Raw genomic sequence first — 17,650 nt, 5'->3', positions numbered from 1 at the left:
ATCAGACCCAAAACCCCAAACCTTTAGATCATTCCTGGAATTCAAGAGGAGCCTTTGGCAAGGAGAAGAGCTGGAGAGACTGAAGAAAAGTACTGCCCTTGCTGTGTGTCTGGGGTTGGCATGCAGTTGCTGTTTCTGCCAAGGAAAGGAGAAGGACTTTGCTGTGTGCTGTGTCCCCTGCTTAAAGGAGATCTCCAAGGTCCTGAAGTGAGCTGTCTTCCTGTTCAGAAGTCTCAGGGACACAAATAATTCCCCCCCCAGCTCCCCTGAACTCTGCTGTTGTGAGTTCTGACCTGCCTTGAGGTGCCTCTACCAGTTATGGGCCTCTGGAGGTTGTTGCTGCTTTTTGGGAGCTGGAAAAGAAAAGAGAAGAAATTCAGAGAACTACAGAAACCAACGCATTGCTCTACTTGCGGCTGTTTTTCTGACGCATCTTCACGGCGCAAGAAGAATTTCCATGCATCGATGCGCCGCCTGTCATCGCTGCAAGAATCGACGCATCATGGCTTAAGAGGACCGATGCAGCGCAGTGCAACGCCGCCGCATCGATTGCTGGCGCATCTCGAAGATCCACCCATCGTACCTGTGTGACACGCTTTTCCGACGCATCACCTGCGGACCAGAACCAGCATGAAGATTCAACGCATCACTCCCCCTACAGACCAAAATCATCGCAACCCTTCCTCTGTGTGCAGCGGGAGTGTTGCATCGCCTCCTCGGGGTCTCAGGAGTGTCGCATATCTTTGTCCCCGACACTGCAGCTGTTTGTCTTGGTAAACTTTGACGCAACTACAGGTACTTTGGTGAAAAGTCACGCATCCATAGTTTTCTATGGTACAAGGTCTTGAAACTTTTTAAAAGTCATATTTTTAACTGTGTATGTTGGATTTATTTTGTTGTTTTTGTCTTGTTTAGTTTAGATAACAATATTTTATTTTTCTAAACTGGTGAGGTGTCCGTTTGTGGTGTTATCACTGTGTTACTGTGAGTGTTGGTACAAATACTTTACACATTGCCTTTGGGATAAGCCTGTCTACTCGTGCCAAGCTATCAAGGGGGTGAGCAGGGGTTATCTAAAGTGTGTATCCCCCTCACCCTGACTAGAAGCAAGGGTCCCTATTTGGACAAAGTTACCTACCTCTGCCAACTAGAGACCCCCATTTCTAACAGAGGTACACACTCAGTAAGGTTTCACTCATGCTCTCAATAGTATAGATTGAGAAGACCAGGACAAAATCAAGCTAAGTAAGCAGATATGTCTCTGAGTAGAGCATTGTATGTAGATTGCTCAGTCCATGAGCAGTGGTAAACAGTTGTAACATGGCTGACAAGTGAGCATGGGCAAACTCACTCTTGCATCTTGTTTCCAGTTGCAAAAACAGGGCCTGATGGTAATTCTAGTCATTTCAGTCTCTACGTCCAAACATTATGCAAATTATGAACTCCAAGAGAGATGACCATCAGTTGTAACAAGGCTGTAAAGTGAGTATGGGCAAACAACACTATTGCATCTTGTTTAGATTCACAGAAAAAGGGCCTCATAGCAGTTGTAATCATTTCAATCACTACTTCCTCACACTTGATAAATGGTTAACTCCATGAGAGGTGACGATGAGTTGTAAAATGACTGAAAAGTGAGAATAGGCAAACAACACTATTGCATCTTGTTTAGAATTACAGAAACAGGGACTCATGGTAATTTTAGTCATTTCTATCTCTACTTCCCAACACATGACAAATGGTTAATGCAACATACCTGTTGCCAAAATGTAGTTGGGCTGGACCATATATTTACATATTGACACATATCATAGGTCATGAGATGTTAATTTAATAGTAATACACTTATACATGAGGCATGTGATGGAGACTGATACATGTGATCTTTTATGCAACAATACACATTGAAACTGACAATAAAACATCTCTGATACTTTAAGTATTGCATGTTAGGAAAGTAGATAGAGAACACATTAATAAAAGCTGTGATGAGAGCATACATGACATTGAAGTGTTGTCCCAGTTAGTCAGGGGTAACATACCAGACTCCACTCCCCCAGATATGCCTGTCAAACAGAATGCAGGATGACATAGACATGCTCCTCCCAGGAAAAGAGTTGTAATGAGGCACTGGAAGGGCCTCCGCCAGTCTTCTTGGATTGCAGGTGATGTCTGGAGACCAGAGAACAGACATTCGCCCTCATGTCATGCCACCTATTCCAAATTCCCTGCTGTGTGCGCCAGATGGTGCCTACAGCATTAACTTTGTCGACTGACCTGGTCCACGTTTCCATTTTTCCAACTGATAGGAATACGTTGGACTTTCACTTCAAACAATTGTGGCTCTACTCTTATGATTTCATCCACTATGACCAACAACTCAGCACCTGAAAAACGTGGCTTTTTTGTGCGTAACATAACTTGAAATTGATGTGGGTGACAATGACTAACAAAAAACATCAAGGGATATTCCTGAACATTTTTTTAAAGTGTGTGAAGGTGTTAAATGGTGTAGTGGAAAAAACAGCAGCATTATGTGATGAGATTTGCTTCTCTGTCTTGTTACACTGCAGTGTAGAGACGAAGAATGTATCTTCAGGAATGGAGTAGAACCTACCAGTAGCCTTCCCCCTAGGCAGTGCTGACACACCAAACACTTTGACAAATGACTGTTCCCATGTAATAAATTTGAATTGCATCCACATTTTCTTTTACATGAATTTCACATGAATGGTCACAACAGTTTACTCAGCATCTGAATAGTACTCTGCAAAAGTCCAAGAGACTGTTGTTACAGCACAACCTAGATGGTGAGGCAGTTTCCAATATAGATGTGCTAGAACCAGTACAAGAATTCAACAGAAGTTCCACGATTCAAGCAAATAACTTTTATTCTGATTACCAAATCACTAACCTGAGGCCTCTGAAAACAGCACTGAAAGATGCTGAAAAGTTTTAAGGATGGAAGGAATTTCTCTGAAGCAGTGTTGAAGAAGTAGTTTCAAGATGTCCCTGAAACAAAAAACGTCTCAGAAGATTAGCTCGGTGTCTGGCTTGGAGATTTTCTAGCTGGAAAGACAAAAAACATAGGTGAAGAGTGGAGCCCAAGCAGAGGCTTCCTGTTATCAAGAGGAAGCAAAGCCAAGCACCTTGCAATGCATGGGTGTGGTTTATATTCTGTGGGATTCTCAAATCCTGCAGAAGATCCTTGAATCCTACGATACTCGAATCCTGGAGGAGCTCCTTGCATCCAAGGATCCTCATGTTTTTTTCTGGATACTGGAATCCTGCTGCAGCTTGCCACTCACATGGGGCATACTGTCACATCTTTTGTGGTGCACAACTTGGGACAGGTTAGCTGTGCTGGCGGTGGATTACAACAGGGAAGCATACAAGTGGCAGCCAAAACTCTATGCGGCATGACATCTGTAATGCTAGCACAGACAAAATGTTTAGTGGCAAGAGTGTGCAAGAGGTGGAAGGCTTTGTGAATAATGACCAAGTCCAGAGGACGGGTGTGCCGTCGAGCACCTGTGGCAAGCCATGAGAGCTTCCTCCCCCTTGAAGAATTGTTTCTTGGCTACTCTAGTTTGCATATAATGTCACATGAGCAATAGCTTTTCTTGATAGCAAACCACAAACTAGCCACAACTGTCTAGTGACCAAAAAGTCATCATCTCCCGCTGATTTGTCTTGGTCAGCACTTAACAAAAATTGCGAGTATATCACAATATGCATTTCTTGAACTTTTTAATGTAAAAATATTCTCACTTTGAACCCCAAAGACGTATCGATAATCTCCACTTCACGGTATAATATTGCTTAGCCAACATAGGATTTGGGGGATGAAGAATTAGTTTGTGGGGTCGGCAAACAAGTGACTGGGTGAAGGGCTGTACAATTGTCGTCTCCTAAAGCAGCAAGACTACTTGCAACGGACGAGTTGCAATCAAGAAATTAACTCTAAAGGAATTCCGACCCTTAGCACCCATGTAAACAGGTAACTATGACTATGAGTAGCCAGTGCATAATTTGAACTGGTGCTTGCCAGTTAGGCCCACTGGCACTCATTTTTGGGGGCCAACACTTATTTTAACTCATCAGCCAGTGATTAAGAGCAAAAGAGGGAAAAGCAAAGACAGGGTAAACAAGGAAGAACAGAAAGACGGAAAATACATCACACAGGGAGAAAGCAGGAACCTGCAAGAGTCTTATAAAGAGGCGGGGTAGTAGTGGATTAAAGAGGCTGAGGTGGATTCAAGACTAATATTCGGCACGCTGATTTTTAATAGCACCGGACACGGTCTTCTAAGCAGAGCTTTGGGCACTGGCACTTATTCTTTTACAAATTAAACGCCACAAGAAGCCAAAAGCAATTGAAGTCATGGGGACTCCTTCACAACAGAGTTAATGGGCCAGCACAATAATATGCACCAAGACGAAATGCCGGGATGCAAATAAAAAGTCATTCCTCATTCCGGTAACTTGAGATGACATAACAAGGGGACGAGAAGCAAAATTAAGAATGACCTTGAAGCTGCCGTGCTGAGCAAGCACCTGCGTCAATAAAATGGGAGGCTCAAGGAGACCATAGGCAGCACTTTAAAATAACAGTGGACTGAAAAGAGCCATGTCTCCATATCTGTGCAGAACGGCAGGACACTGTCGCCATACGTTCGTAAACATTAGCATCATCATGTCTCCATACGGGGAATTCGGAGACGCATTCTGCTTGCACAGTCAGAGAAAAAGCAGAGGGGCGACGCTGGGAGGAGGAGGTCATTCACAGGAGACAACCTTGCTCGTGATTCCAGCTAATTCTGCAAGTTTCCTACACAGACCTTCTATTTTCTAAAAGGCATAAAAAAGCGCATGGTCTGAGATAATCAATTCCCAGGACTTAATCGAGGCATTCTGATAGTATTTTGGATATGAGAGTTAAAGTGTTCCAGTAAAGATGCAGTGCTTCATACCTTTTTTCAGATACAGTTACAAAAGCAGACACATTTACATGATGCATGTACATATACAGAAGAGAGAATAACATCACCGTCATGTTTATGTTCACTGAAAATGTAAATTATTTTGCTCGGATCCTCTGTGTATTTTATCAGGTCTTGGACTGAAAAAGGAATTCTCCAAACCGGTCATATTCAATACTTCAGGTTTCAAAATGTTTCCTCTGGATTTATCTGCGCGATAGTTTGGAGTACGCCCTACCTTTCCATCAGGAAAGAAGATCAGAGACTTTAAACCCCAGCAGAGAAATTGAAAGACAGCAATTGCCTCTTCCACAGTCTAACCCTCTGTGTCAAACCCAATAGTTTAATAAACCCACTCAATGATGAAAAAGAATACAAGGCTGGGTCACTTTTAACGCTTTAAATGCATCACTCCATCCGGTGCTCTAACTACAATAATGTTTAACTTCAGTTTCCCTGGTGATATTTTGTGAAGCTGAATCATTTGCTATACATCTATGATAAAAGGGCCTTGTGTATGTTGCTCAACTATATAATGGCAGTATATCAAGTTCTAAAGATCATGCTACGAAAAATATTGCAGCCCAAATATCGTCGACTAAAATATCTTAGAAAAAATAGACCGACAAGGAAAGTATAGGTAGGTTACTATCCCTATCTTCACATATATGTAGTGTGACATACACATATACACACACATAAATACACACACATATATAATATATATGTAATATATATGTAATATATATATATATATATATATATATATATATATATATATTCACTGAAAAAACCATAGGTTTCACACATGTTATAGTTAGCAGGACATTTCACTCGTAAAAAACCAATGAAATTCCCCCGTTATAGTTAGTGCAGGCAACTATAACTCACGCGACCGCAATGCTCTGCTGATGATGTCAGATATTACATCACTGTATTTAGACACTTATTTACCCATGTCTTCTTCCATTAATCTTTAGCTATACATATATTACAAATATTTATTTTTCATAAAGACACATTTGTCATCAGTGATGTAATATCTGACATCATCAGCAGAGGATTGCGGTCGCGTGAGTTATAGTTGCCTGCACTAACTATAACGGGGGAATTTCATTGTTTTTTTACGAGTGAAATGTCCTGCTAACTATAACATGTGTGAAACCTATGGTTTTTTCAGTGAATTTGCAAGGTTTTTTAAATGCTAATTCCTAACTATAACGTGTGTGAAACCTATGTTTTTTTCAGTGAATTTGTACGGTTTTTTAAATGCAAATTTTTTTTGGAGATTTTTGGTAAAAAATAATATCCAACCTATGTATAAAATAATATATGTACTATATCCTGCATTATGGAATGGTTAATTTTTAAAAAATTAATGTTTACATACAGTTGTTATCTTCTACAACTCTTGAAACTTGTATTTTTTTTTTTATGCATTTTTTGCCGTGCGCGTACGGTAAGCTGACGCTACGCGCTCCGTACGTCATAAGTACGGTGCGCTTACGTGATACGATGCGCGTACGGTAAGCTGACGCTACGTGCTCCGGAATTTTTCCGTTTACGCCGTGCGCGTACGCTACGCGCATTCCGCGATATTTCGAAAAAAAATTAAAATTCATTTTTGCCCTTGGGGGTCCTTCTGGGACCCCCTGACAAAGGCTTGTCAGGGGGTCAGGAACTGTCCACCCTGCCCCCTTTTCACGTTCTCCACCTTTGTTTTTCACCCCCTCAGACTGCGAGAGACAAAATGGCGGCCGACACTTCCTGGTTTCGACTGATTCGAATGTTTACTAAGATCTAACAACCAATCAGAATCGCGCTCGCGCACGGCGGCGTGCGCGTACGGTAAGCTTACGGTACGTGCTCGGAGCGCGCCTATAGATATTTATATTGATTAAAATGCTATTTTCTCAGGAAATACTGAACAGATTTACACGAGACCTTCAAAAGGCACATCCCTGACCTGAGGGCTACCTCTCTGCCAAATTTCAAGTAATTCTGTTCAGCCGTTCGGGTTGTAGCTGTGTCTAAAGGTCCTATGGAAAAATGCATGGGGTAAACGCGTTTTGGGACCCCCCTTTTTTCTCAGCCCCTGCTTGATGAATCACCCCGAGACTTTCAGGGTAGGAGCTGAGTGGAGCGCCCCATTAGTTTTGAAAATTTCGCGAGGATTCGTCAACCGGCGCCAATTATATATATATATATATATATATATATATATATATATATATATATATATATATATATATATATATATATGTGTGCTATAATTATACATATAAATATATATCTCACGCTCCCACTCCAAAAGGAAAGGACCAGCACTCACGTTGGGTAAATCCTTGTTATGGATTTATTCCCGCACACAATATGTAACACACAAACGCTTTTCGGCGTGAGCTTTCGTCAGTGTCGACGGGGGCCGTTTCCTCAACCACATTTGTTATTCGGTTCATTTCATTGAAGGCGAAGATAGCAGCCGCGGTCGGTAGTGGGAGTAACTGCCGGGCGGTGACGTGGGGAGGGGCAGGGTGGGGGGTAGTAAACTATGGATTACGGAGGTTTACAGGTAAGTAAACATATAAATTAATAAAGCGAATTTCGTTGTGTGCACTGCACCACATTGGGGGATGCAGTACGCCCAACGAAATTTGTTTTATTAATTTATATGTTTACTTACCTGTAAACCTCCGTAATCCATAGTTTACTTCCCCCCACCCAACCCCTCCCCCTTCTCACATCACCGCCCGGCAGCTACTCCCACTACCGACCGTGGCTGGAAGATAGACAATAACAGTTACAGATTTTTTCAGGTGCCATCTTAGAATGCGCCAATTCTTCAATAAATCATTGCGCAGCGTATTACTTCATCATATGTGCTGCCCTATGCAATTACTTTAAAGCGCATAATTCATTATTATTAATTTTGAGTTATTTCCTTGATTACTCATTTTCAATCTTTCCCCATATTACAAATTCGGCCTAAATGCCTGAAGAGTATCAGGCGCCATTGTGGTGTGTGTACTCAGAGGATTCTTGCTAATACATACGCCATATTTGCACTTAATTACGCCCTAGATGGGCATTAATTCCTCTTGTTGAATACATGCACATCGTCAAATTTCTAATTCAATATTCATTGTAACTGGAAAAGTGTTCTTTATAATTTGCGCTTTTACCCACTCAAAATCAGGCAGGGTGGCCTTGTGTTGCTTGCTTGCTTGAAAAATCGAATTGAGAGCCCTGACTCATGCATGTACCACTTTGTGTGCTCCATGGAATGTGCTACATTTATAATGTTAGGCAAAACAGACACGTAAAGTGAGAATAATAGAGGTGCTAGCGCACATTTTCATTTTATGACATTAGCAACTGGAACTTGTGGTGTAAAATCCACACTAGACCTCAAGTCATAAGTACTCGTAACCAATTACCTGGATACAAATTAATTAAGGCTTTTAGGAGGTGATCTGGAATGTCTCAGTCTTTAGATTTTTGCCAGACCGCCAGGGGATTAGCTCGACCAAATGCACAACTGTCATCAACTAAGAGAATACATAATGTATTTTTGTGTTTTCTGGCGTACTATCGATAGAGAATTTGGAAAAATTAGATATTTTCAATAGTAGAGCAAGTAGGGGAAAATCCCACTTGCTCAAGAGCCAGTACTCCAGAAAACATATTTAGTGATGTAAAAGCGCAACGAGACAAGAATTGAAAGGGTCATTTAAAAGAGTCCAGGATACATTTAGATGTCATGCAGTGTATAAAGAATACCTTAAACAGTTATGCTAATAGAAAAAGTGTAGCTTTCAAAAGTATAACTGGTATGCCATGAGGACCCTCAGTTCAAGATCTGATAATTCCTCCAATAATACCAACAAACATTTTTTCAGGCAGGTGATAAACAGGTGAAAAAACTTGAAACTGGTGAGAAACATTAGCAAGGTATATTAACAGTCCCAGGAGGCCTCAGAATGTTTCACAATGGCAGCGCTCTACGTCATTGCGAGGAGGATGAGGCTACGAGCTGAAGCACAGAGAAGAAGGAGGATACTGGAGCGTATTTTTAGAGTACGCTTTACATTGTTGGGGCAGACAGAGGAGGACATCTATGGCAAGTATAGATTAAATGCAGACATGATCTTTGATCTCATAGTTGAATTAGATCACTTATTGCAGCGTCAGACTCGCAGGACACATGCCATACCCACCCATGAGCAGGTCCTATGTTCCCTGCACCTACTAGCGTCAGGTAGATTCCAGAGTGTAGTAGCTGTAGCTGGAGGGGTGTCACAAAGTGTCCTATTGAGCTTTTTCAATGCATTACTTGATGCAATGTTGAGCAGGATACACCACCACATTAGCTTCCCCTCAACCCAAAAAGAATTGCATCAAACAAAATTAGACTTCTATCAAATGGCCCGGTTTCCCCACTTAATAGGTTGCATTGATGGAACGCATGTAGCCATCCTACCATTGACTGAATATACAAGTTGTCTGCAATTAAAAAGCATCATAACAGACATAGTGGCACAATTCCCTGGCAGCACATATGACTCCTACATATTTCGACACAGTAGCATACACACTCGTCTCCTTGGGGGTGAATTTGGCGAAGGATATCTGCTAGGTAAACATATATTACAATTTCTTGCATACTCTGTGCAAATGGTGATGCATATCAGTCAGTAACCTGTTGGTTACTACCCTGTAGGTGACAGCGCACACGCCATGCGCTCCTACATCCTGACACCATATCTCAACCCAAGTACCCCAAGTGAGCAGCGCTACAATGCAGCACACATTTTCACACGGAATGTCATAGAGCACACCTTTGGGATACTGAAAAGTAGGTTCCGCTGTCTCCACAAGACTGGCGGGGCATTGCAGTACTGGCCAGATACCTGCTGCAGAATTGTGGCCACAAGTGCCATGTTTCACAACATTGCAACTAGGGGAGGCATACCCCTGGAACTGTCTGACAGCGAGCCTGAGGAAGGCAACCATTCAGGGCAAACACCACAAGCAGCAGCTGGGGCAAGCTTAGCAGAAGGGAGACGATGATGTACAGAAATAACACAGCATTATTTTTAAGGTGGGTAATGATGAGACAAGACACTGTATGGTTTAACTGTAGCAAATGATTTTAATGATTAAATGTGGTAGTGTTAATGCACGCATACCAGGTGCTAACTAGCAGAGTGAGTTAAAAAATATACTACATGACATTATCATTGTACTTGAATGTCAGTCACAACAATTGTCATGATTATGGTTACATCACCATATTGGAGTTATTCTTCAAAGCCACACTACGTTTTGCGTGAATGCACCCCAAAACACCTTTCTGTGGGCTCAGTCACATCCCTCGTGGAGCCTCCTGATGCAGTGGTAGTCCTAATAGTGCGCCTCCTGCATGTAGACACTGGCACCAAGAAACTACTGAGGCTGGACGCCTCCTCACTCTCCCCTCCAACCAATACATTGCTGCCCCCAGAAGAAGCAGTCAGAAATTGCTCAACTGCATTTGGGACCTGGATGAGTCTGATGGCCACACTCCCACAGCAATAGCACACTTGGTCCTCCTGCATCACCCTGCATAGCTCCTGTATGGCTTCATTTGACTTTCTATGTCCTTCAAACACAACTGTAGTCAGCTCCTTCAAGCAGTCCCTAATGTCTGCCATGTTGTTTGACATTGTGCAAAGTTGTGCCTGCATTAATCTCATGTTCTTTGCTTGCAGGCACTGCACCCTCTGTATTTGGCTCTCCAGCCCAACCCAGATATTTGGACTATCATCCTCTGCTGTTCCAATCTGTGCCCTTGACCTGCGCCTCCAGGTTTGGACATTGCTGCGCCACACCTGTGATTGGGGCATTGTTTGGGTGTACGCCCAGGCTGGGGTGTCTTGAGATCATGTTGGGTCTCCTCCTCTACTTCCATGGCAGGAAGTGGTGGGTCTGTGGTCCTGCCTCTTGTGGGTGCAGGGTGTGGGGTATGTGGGGCGAGCTGTGTCTCCACTCCTGACTTTTCCTGAGTCTCCTGGGTGTCTTCGCATTCACTTTCCTCTGTCTCCTGTGCAGCTGTATCTGTGACGTGAAACAGTGCAATTTTAGTTCGCTCTTTAAAACGTGTGTGTCACATATGCATTTTTAGGTTCCATTAAATTACTTTCTGACACACAGTGTCTATATGTTTCACTTTCTTGATGCGCTTGTAAGCAACAATGCTGTTTTTCTCCCTACATGCCTTTCCTATAGGATTTGCTGCCTCTTAATCCCATAGTGCATTTGGGTGTAGCAAGTAAAATGTGGACTGGAGTATGATTCTGAACACTACACCTGATCTGACTTGAGGGACCCTTCGTAGGATTCAGCATTAAAGGGACAATTGCATGCATCCTAACTTGTGAAGTAATGGTGAGTGCAGATTTGTCTAACTCCGTTACTCCAACTACAGCTTCAGGCTGAAGTGTGGACTCCACTAGGTCCTCCAGGGGTGTATTCTCAGATTCTGTTTGTGGTCCTCCTCCAGTCTTCTTGGCCTCCGCAAGCCTGGCAGCAACTCTCTCCTTTGCACGGCTGCACAGGTCATACCATCGTTTGCGCAGGTCTTCTATTGTGCGGTGGGTGACGCCCACTGCATTTACTTTGGATTGTATTCTGAGCCAGATTTTCCGCTTCTCTGACGCAGGGACCTGGAGTGGCAGCTTTCCAAAAACCTAGTCATGCCTCCTCACAACCTCCCCAATCAGGATTTATTTTAATTTCCTTTTCGCTTAATTTCAACTTCCTTTTGCGATTTACAGACTTCTCCCCAGTTGATCCTGATGCCATGCTGATGTTCCTGAAGAGTTTACCCTGCAATCTGCCTCCTCCTCTGACTCTCTCAGTGCACTGAATTCAGCATGGGATGCATCACTTCCTGTTTGTGATATCATCAACATGCATCAAAAACGAACTCGCTACTAGCGATTTCACTATTTGCGATTCTCTAATAGCGGTTTACCTATTTGCGATTCAGTAAGTAGAAATCGCTAATCAAAATTGTGATTTTTGCGGAGTCGCACATTTTTTTGATTTTATTGATGCATTGTTTTTTTTGATTCCTTATTAGCGATTCCTTAATTTTTGCTAACAAAGAATCGCTAATTCTGATTTTGATGCATGTGCCCAAACGTCTCTTTTTCTTTACTTCAACAGTGGTTTAATAACAGGGATCGAACAAGTGATTAAAAAGCCAATCTTCAATTTTAATAAACCAGTAGAGGAGCTGATAGTCACCATATTTGAGTTGAATAAATTAGAGATTCAGTGGGTTCAGCAATCTATAAACCCACAATCACGAGCTCCCTTCCACATATATAGACAGTTAGAATAGGAAATATGTTTGGCGTACGATTGTGGAGCATCATATGTGCATGAAGATGCCATGTCCATTGATAGTATGAAGTGGGAGTGATCATTCAAACCTGTTGATTCTGTGTTGTGGATGGTAACAATTGTAATCCACATGACAGACAAATATGTAATTAATTATTAAGTATGGACTCTGCTTTCCCAAGTCAAGTTACCAACTTCTTTATCTTTGAGTTGACCATCAGTTATTTAAATAAAAATTCTAAGATAAGAACTATACTGCCTATTTACAGCTCTGTCTATTAGTAAGGTATTGGGCACTTAGGGTACTTAGGTCCCATGAGCATGCACCCACTAATATAATATAGAGAAGTGGTAATACGGGCATTAAGGTCTCTAGCCACAACGAGACCAGTATTATCATGCCACTAGTGCGACCCCCTGTTTGGCCACTGTTAGAATCCGGGTTCTCGGGTTGGCACAGGTAAGTACTTGTGACAAGCAGGGAACCTTTCCTCTAGTCAGGGTAAGGGGTTACACTCCTAAAATAACCCCTTGCTCACCCTCTAGGTAGCTTGGCGTGAGCAGACAAGGCTTATCTCAGAGCGTTATAGGTTAAGCATTTGTGAACACATACAGTAACCAAGTGACAACACTACAAATGGACACCACACAGGTATTTATATTTAAAATAAGGATTCTTTATATAGGATTATCACAAGACCATTAAACGATTAAAAATACACAATACGGGTGCTTAGTTGGTAGAAGATTGCTTAGTTTCTCTTAAGTTCTTAAATGCGACACTTTAAGTCAATGTACCTTAGATGCGACACGCAGGGCAACGAAAGTGTTGCAGCGATGCAGATGCGTTGAAGTTCTTGGTGCAAAAGAAATAAAGACAGGATCTTCCAGATGCGTTACGCTTCTCCGATGTTGCGAGAAAGCTCGACTCGATGCGTCAGCTACAGCGGCGTCACCCTTGACGAGATGCGACGACAGCGGCCTTGGCAGTGGCACTCTTCTCCGACGTTGCGAGACGCTTCCGCTCGATGCGATGCTGCAGCAGTGACACCCCTTCTGCGAGATGCGACGACAGCGGCTCCGACGGCGGCACGCTTCTCCGTGGATGCGAGGTGCTTTTCTGGATGCGGTGCAATGCGACAACTACGATGGCTGTGATGGCGACACGCTTCCTCCTTGATGCGAGACTCTTCTCTCGATGCGGTGCAATGCGGCAGCTACGATGTTTGCGATGGCGACACGCTTCTTCAGCGTTGCAAGACACTTCCGGAATGATGCGAGACGCTTCCGCTCGATGCCATGCTGCAGCGGCGACACTCTCTGCGAGATGCGACGGCAACAGCTCCGACGGCGGCACGCTTCTCTTCCTTGCGTCGCGCTTCCAGCTCCTTGCGACACGCAGTCCCTCAGAAGACCCAACAACAGCAGCAGGCACTTCCAAAAGACTCTGGGGAGCTGGGGGTGAAGTCCACTGGTCCTAGGACTTCGTTCAGGGGGCAAGCTCAGTTCAAGCCCTTGGAGATCTTTTTAAAGCACAAGTTGAAGCAAAGTCTTTAGTAGTCTTTCTCCTCTCCTTCAGCAGCAAGGCAACCACTGCAGGCCAATCCCCCAGGTCAGGGACAGTTACTCCTCCTACAGTTTTCCCAGTTCCTTCTCTTTTGGCAGAGGTTCTTCTTGTTTCAGCAGGATCTAATTTCTTAGGAGCAGGGTCCCAATACTTATACCCCTAATTCCTTTGTTCCTCTGGGGTAGAGGGGCCTTTGCCCAGTCCAAACCAGTTCTTGAGCACTCTGTTGACATGACTCTGCCTTTCTATTCAGGGTGCAGGGCAGAGACATCAGCCGCTCCGCAGGAGGTGGAGCCAGCATTGTGGTAGCAGAGCACAACCCTATTCAGAGCCAAGGTGTACTCCTCCCACCCATCTGACTGCCAATTTTACTATTCACCACCAGGCTGCCTAGCCCTGCCCCTCTGGGTTTCCCCAGCCCTGTCACTCACACAACCAGACAGGCAGACACACATCATAGCAGAGGCGGGCTGAAATGGTCAAGCAAGCAAATACCAACTTTCTAAAAGTGGTATTTGCAAACACAGAATATTAAAATAAACTTTACTAAAAGATGTATTTTATTATTCTGAGTTCAGGCATACTAAACTCGAATTTCTACCATGTTCCCTGGGTCTGTTAGGATCATAGAATGTAACAATTCTAACAGCCCATTCTGGCCTATGGAGAACAGGTAGCCTTACAATAGTGAAAAAACGAAAATGGCTGTAATTCACTATTAGGACATGCTACACACATCAGGGCTTGTCCTACCTTATGCTTACAATGCACCCTGCCCTTGGGCCTACCATGGGGTGACTGATATGAAGTTAAGGGAAGGTTTAGGGACTGGCAAGTGTGTGCACTAGCCCAGTCAGCATGACAGTACCAGACTGCACGCAGGTTCTGCAATGGCAGACCTTAGATACATTTTACCAGGCCGCTTCTGTGGGTGGCACAACCAGTGCTGCAAGCCCACCAGCAGCATTTGTATTTACAAGCCCTGGCACTCCTGGTGCACTTTACTGGGGTCTGACAGTAAACCAAATAAGCCAATCATGGAATCCGACCAACATATACATTTTAAATAGGGAGCACTTTCACTGTGGCACTGGTTGGCAGTGGCACAGTGCTCTGAGCAGCTAACACCAGCAAAACACATGAGGCACAGCGACAAAAAGTGGAAGGGAGACTCACGCCAAGGTGCCAGGTCTAACAGCCACCTTGATATTCCCTTCCAGTTTCCTCCAGGGAGAGTTTTGAGGCTAGCTGTATGCTCTGATTCACTCACACGGTGGCTGCAAGGAAACTTAGATCAGCACCAGCTGGGTGCCATATGGCAGAAGGCATCTTAGGTGGTGGCAGCTCGCATGCCTCCCGTGGTCCCCAACCCTGCATTCTTCCCGCTAGGGAAACTCTCCAGGGCAACTGGTTCAGTGTTGCAGGCCATCTCTTTCCCCTCTTTGGCAGAGTTCCTCTGCTAGAGGTTCTGGGAGGAAGTTATTCTTCCCAAGCCAAGATGGTCGCTTACAAGTTGTCCCTTTCAGAAGATTCCCAATCCAAAATAGAAGCCTATGAAGGCTAGAACAACTTCCAGTTCCTCTCACAATAAAAGGAGGTGTCTGCCAGTCACTTCTTGCATTGCAATGCTTCTTGTTGTCCCTTCATCATGTTCCTCGCTCTTGGCTATTCTTAAGCTACCCATTCACTGATTCTGTACCAGTACTCCTTGCATTTCTGCTATTCTTCTTACCTGGGTCTGGTGGCTGAGTGGACTAATGCATCCACTGCAGGGGCCTGTGTTTGACTTCATGGTCACAGGTTCAAATCCCGGCAGGTCCACTCAGCCTTTCATCCATCCGAGGCGAGTACCATTGAGTTGGGTAACACTAAACATCTGTTATTCAGCGCCACGATGCCTCCGGGTGAACGTGGGGTTTAGAATTACACATGTTATGTTATGGTGACATCTGGTATCAAGATCCATGCCACCTCTGCCCAGTCAGCAGTCCTGTTGGAGATGTCTGGCGACAACGTTGTACTCCACTTCTGCTCTGTATCTACAGATCACTTGTTAACCGTTGTTAGAAATGGGGTCTCTAGATGGCAATGGTGTACACTTTGTCCAAATAGGGACCCTTGCTTCTTGTCAGGGAAAGGGGGATACACTCCTGAATAACCCCTGCTCACCCCCTTGGTAGCTTGGCATGACCAGACATGCTTATCTCAGAGGCAGTGTGTAAAGCATTTGTGAACTCATACAGTAATGCAGTGAAAACACTACAAATGGATACCACACCAGTTTAGAAAAAAAGGTAATCTTTACTAGACTTAACACAAGACCAAACGACGAAAATCCAAAATACAGTAATCAAAAATAAGACTTTAAAATAGTAGAAATAGCTCAGTTCAATGTAGATGGTAAAAGCGACACTTTACTCTCAAAGTACCTTGGATGCGTAAATCAAAACAAACAAAAGGGTCGCAGGGAAGGTGATGCGTCATTTCCTTGCTTCGGGGGAGGTGATACTTTGGTTCCTTACTGCAGCGCAGAGGAGGTGATGCATCGGTTTCTTACTGTGATCTGGTGCGATGCGACAAGTTGGCGCCTCTATGCAATGTGACGATCCGGTGCTATGCGACAAAATGGCGTCTTTGATGGGATGCGACAACGTGGATGCGATGCGTGCACGCTCGACGGCCGTGTGGCGAAATCGATGATCTTTGGAGCTGTGACAGGCCCTGTGACGGCGACCACTGCAGCGGCAGCACGCTTCTCTGGTGATACGACACACTTCGTCTGCGATGCGATGGCGAACAGCTGCGGCAGCAGCATGCTCCTTCGGCGATGCGACGGCAACTGCTGTGGCAGCGACACACTTCTCCTCGTTGCATCGCGTTTCCAGCTCCCAGCAACAAACAGTCTCTAGAGGTCCTAAACACCTTCAGGCACCTCTCTGTAGGTTAGAATTCCCAGCACGAATATTCAGGGGGAGCTGGTCATGAAGTCTTTCTGTCCCCGAGACATCAGACAGGAGGCAAGCTCAGTTTCAAGCCCTTGAAGATCTTCCTCAAGATGACAAAGCAAACAGTGAAGTCCTTTTCTCCTTTCCTTGGCAACAAGTAACCACTGCAGGGCAACCCCAGACTGCAAACAGCACAGGGGCAGTAATCCTCCTTCAGCTTCTCTGTTTTCTTCTCCTTGGCAAAGGTTCTTCTTGATTCCCTAGAAGTGATCTAAAGTGCTGGGGTCTGGATCCCCCTTTTATACACACAAATCCTTTGTCTCTGAAGGCAGAGAGTGTCTGTACCAAGTCCAAACCAGTTCTGTCCTCCTGGGTGCAGCTTCCTGGCAGGAGGTGTAGACAGCATTGTTTGAGAGCAGACCTAGCCCAAGTAGCTGAAAAGAAATCTCCTTCCCCTACTTTTTTTTTCTATGAGGGCTCAGGTCAGTAAAAGGATATCTCCGTCCCCCACTCTCTATTCAATGCAGGTCCTATTCAGCCCAGCCCTGACCCATCAGACTGCTGGAGCAAAGGCCCTCTCCAGCCTCCTATCACACACAACCCAGACATGGAATACACAAACCTAGCGGAGGCATGCTGGATGGTTAGGCAAGAAAATACCTACTTTCTAAAAGTGGGATTTTCAAACACAGAATGTATAAATCACTGTCACTAAAAGATGTATTTTATCAATCTGAGTTCAGGCATACTTAACTCGAATTTCTACC

This window comes from Triturus cristatus, chromosome 11 (genome assembly GCF_964204655.1).
Source record: "Triturus cristatus chromosome 11, aTriCri1.1, whole genome shotgun sequence".
NCBI lineage: Eukaryota > Metazoa > Chordata > Amphibia > Caudata > Salamandridae > Triturus > Triturus cristatus.
The sequence above is the reverse complement of the archived record's forward strand: the minus strand, read 5'-3'. Positions refer to the sequence as shown.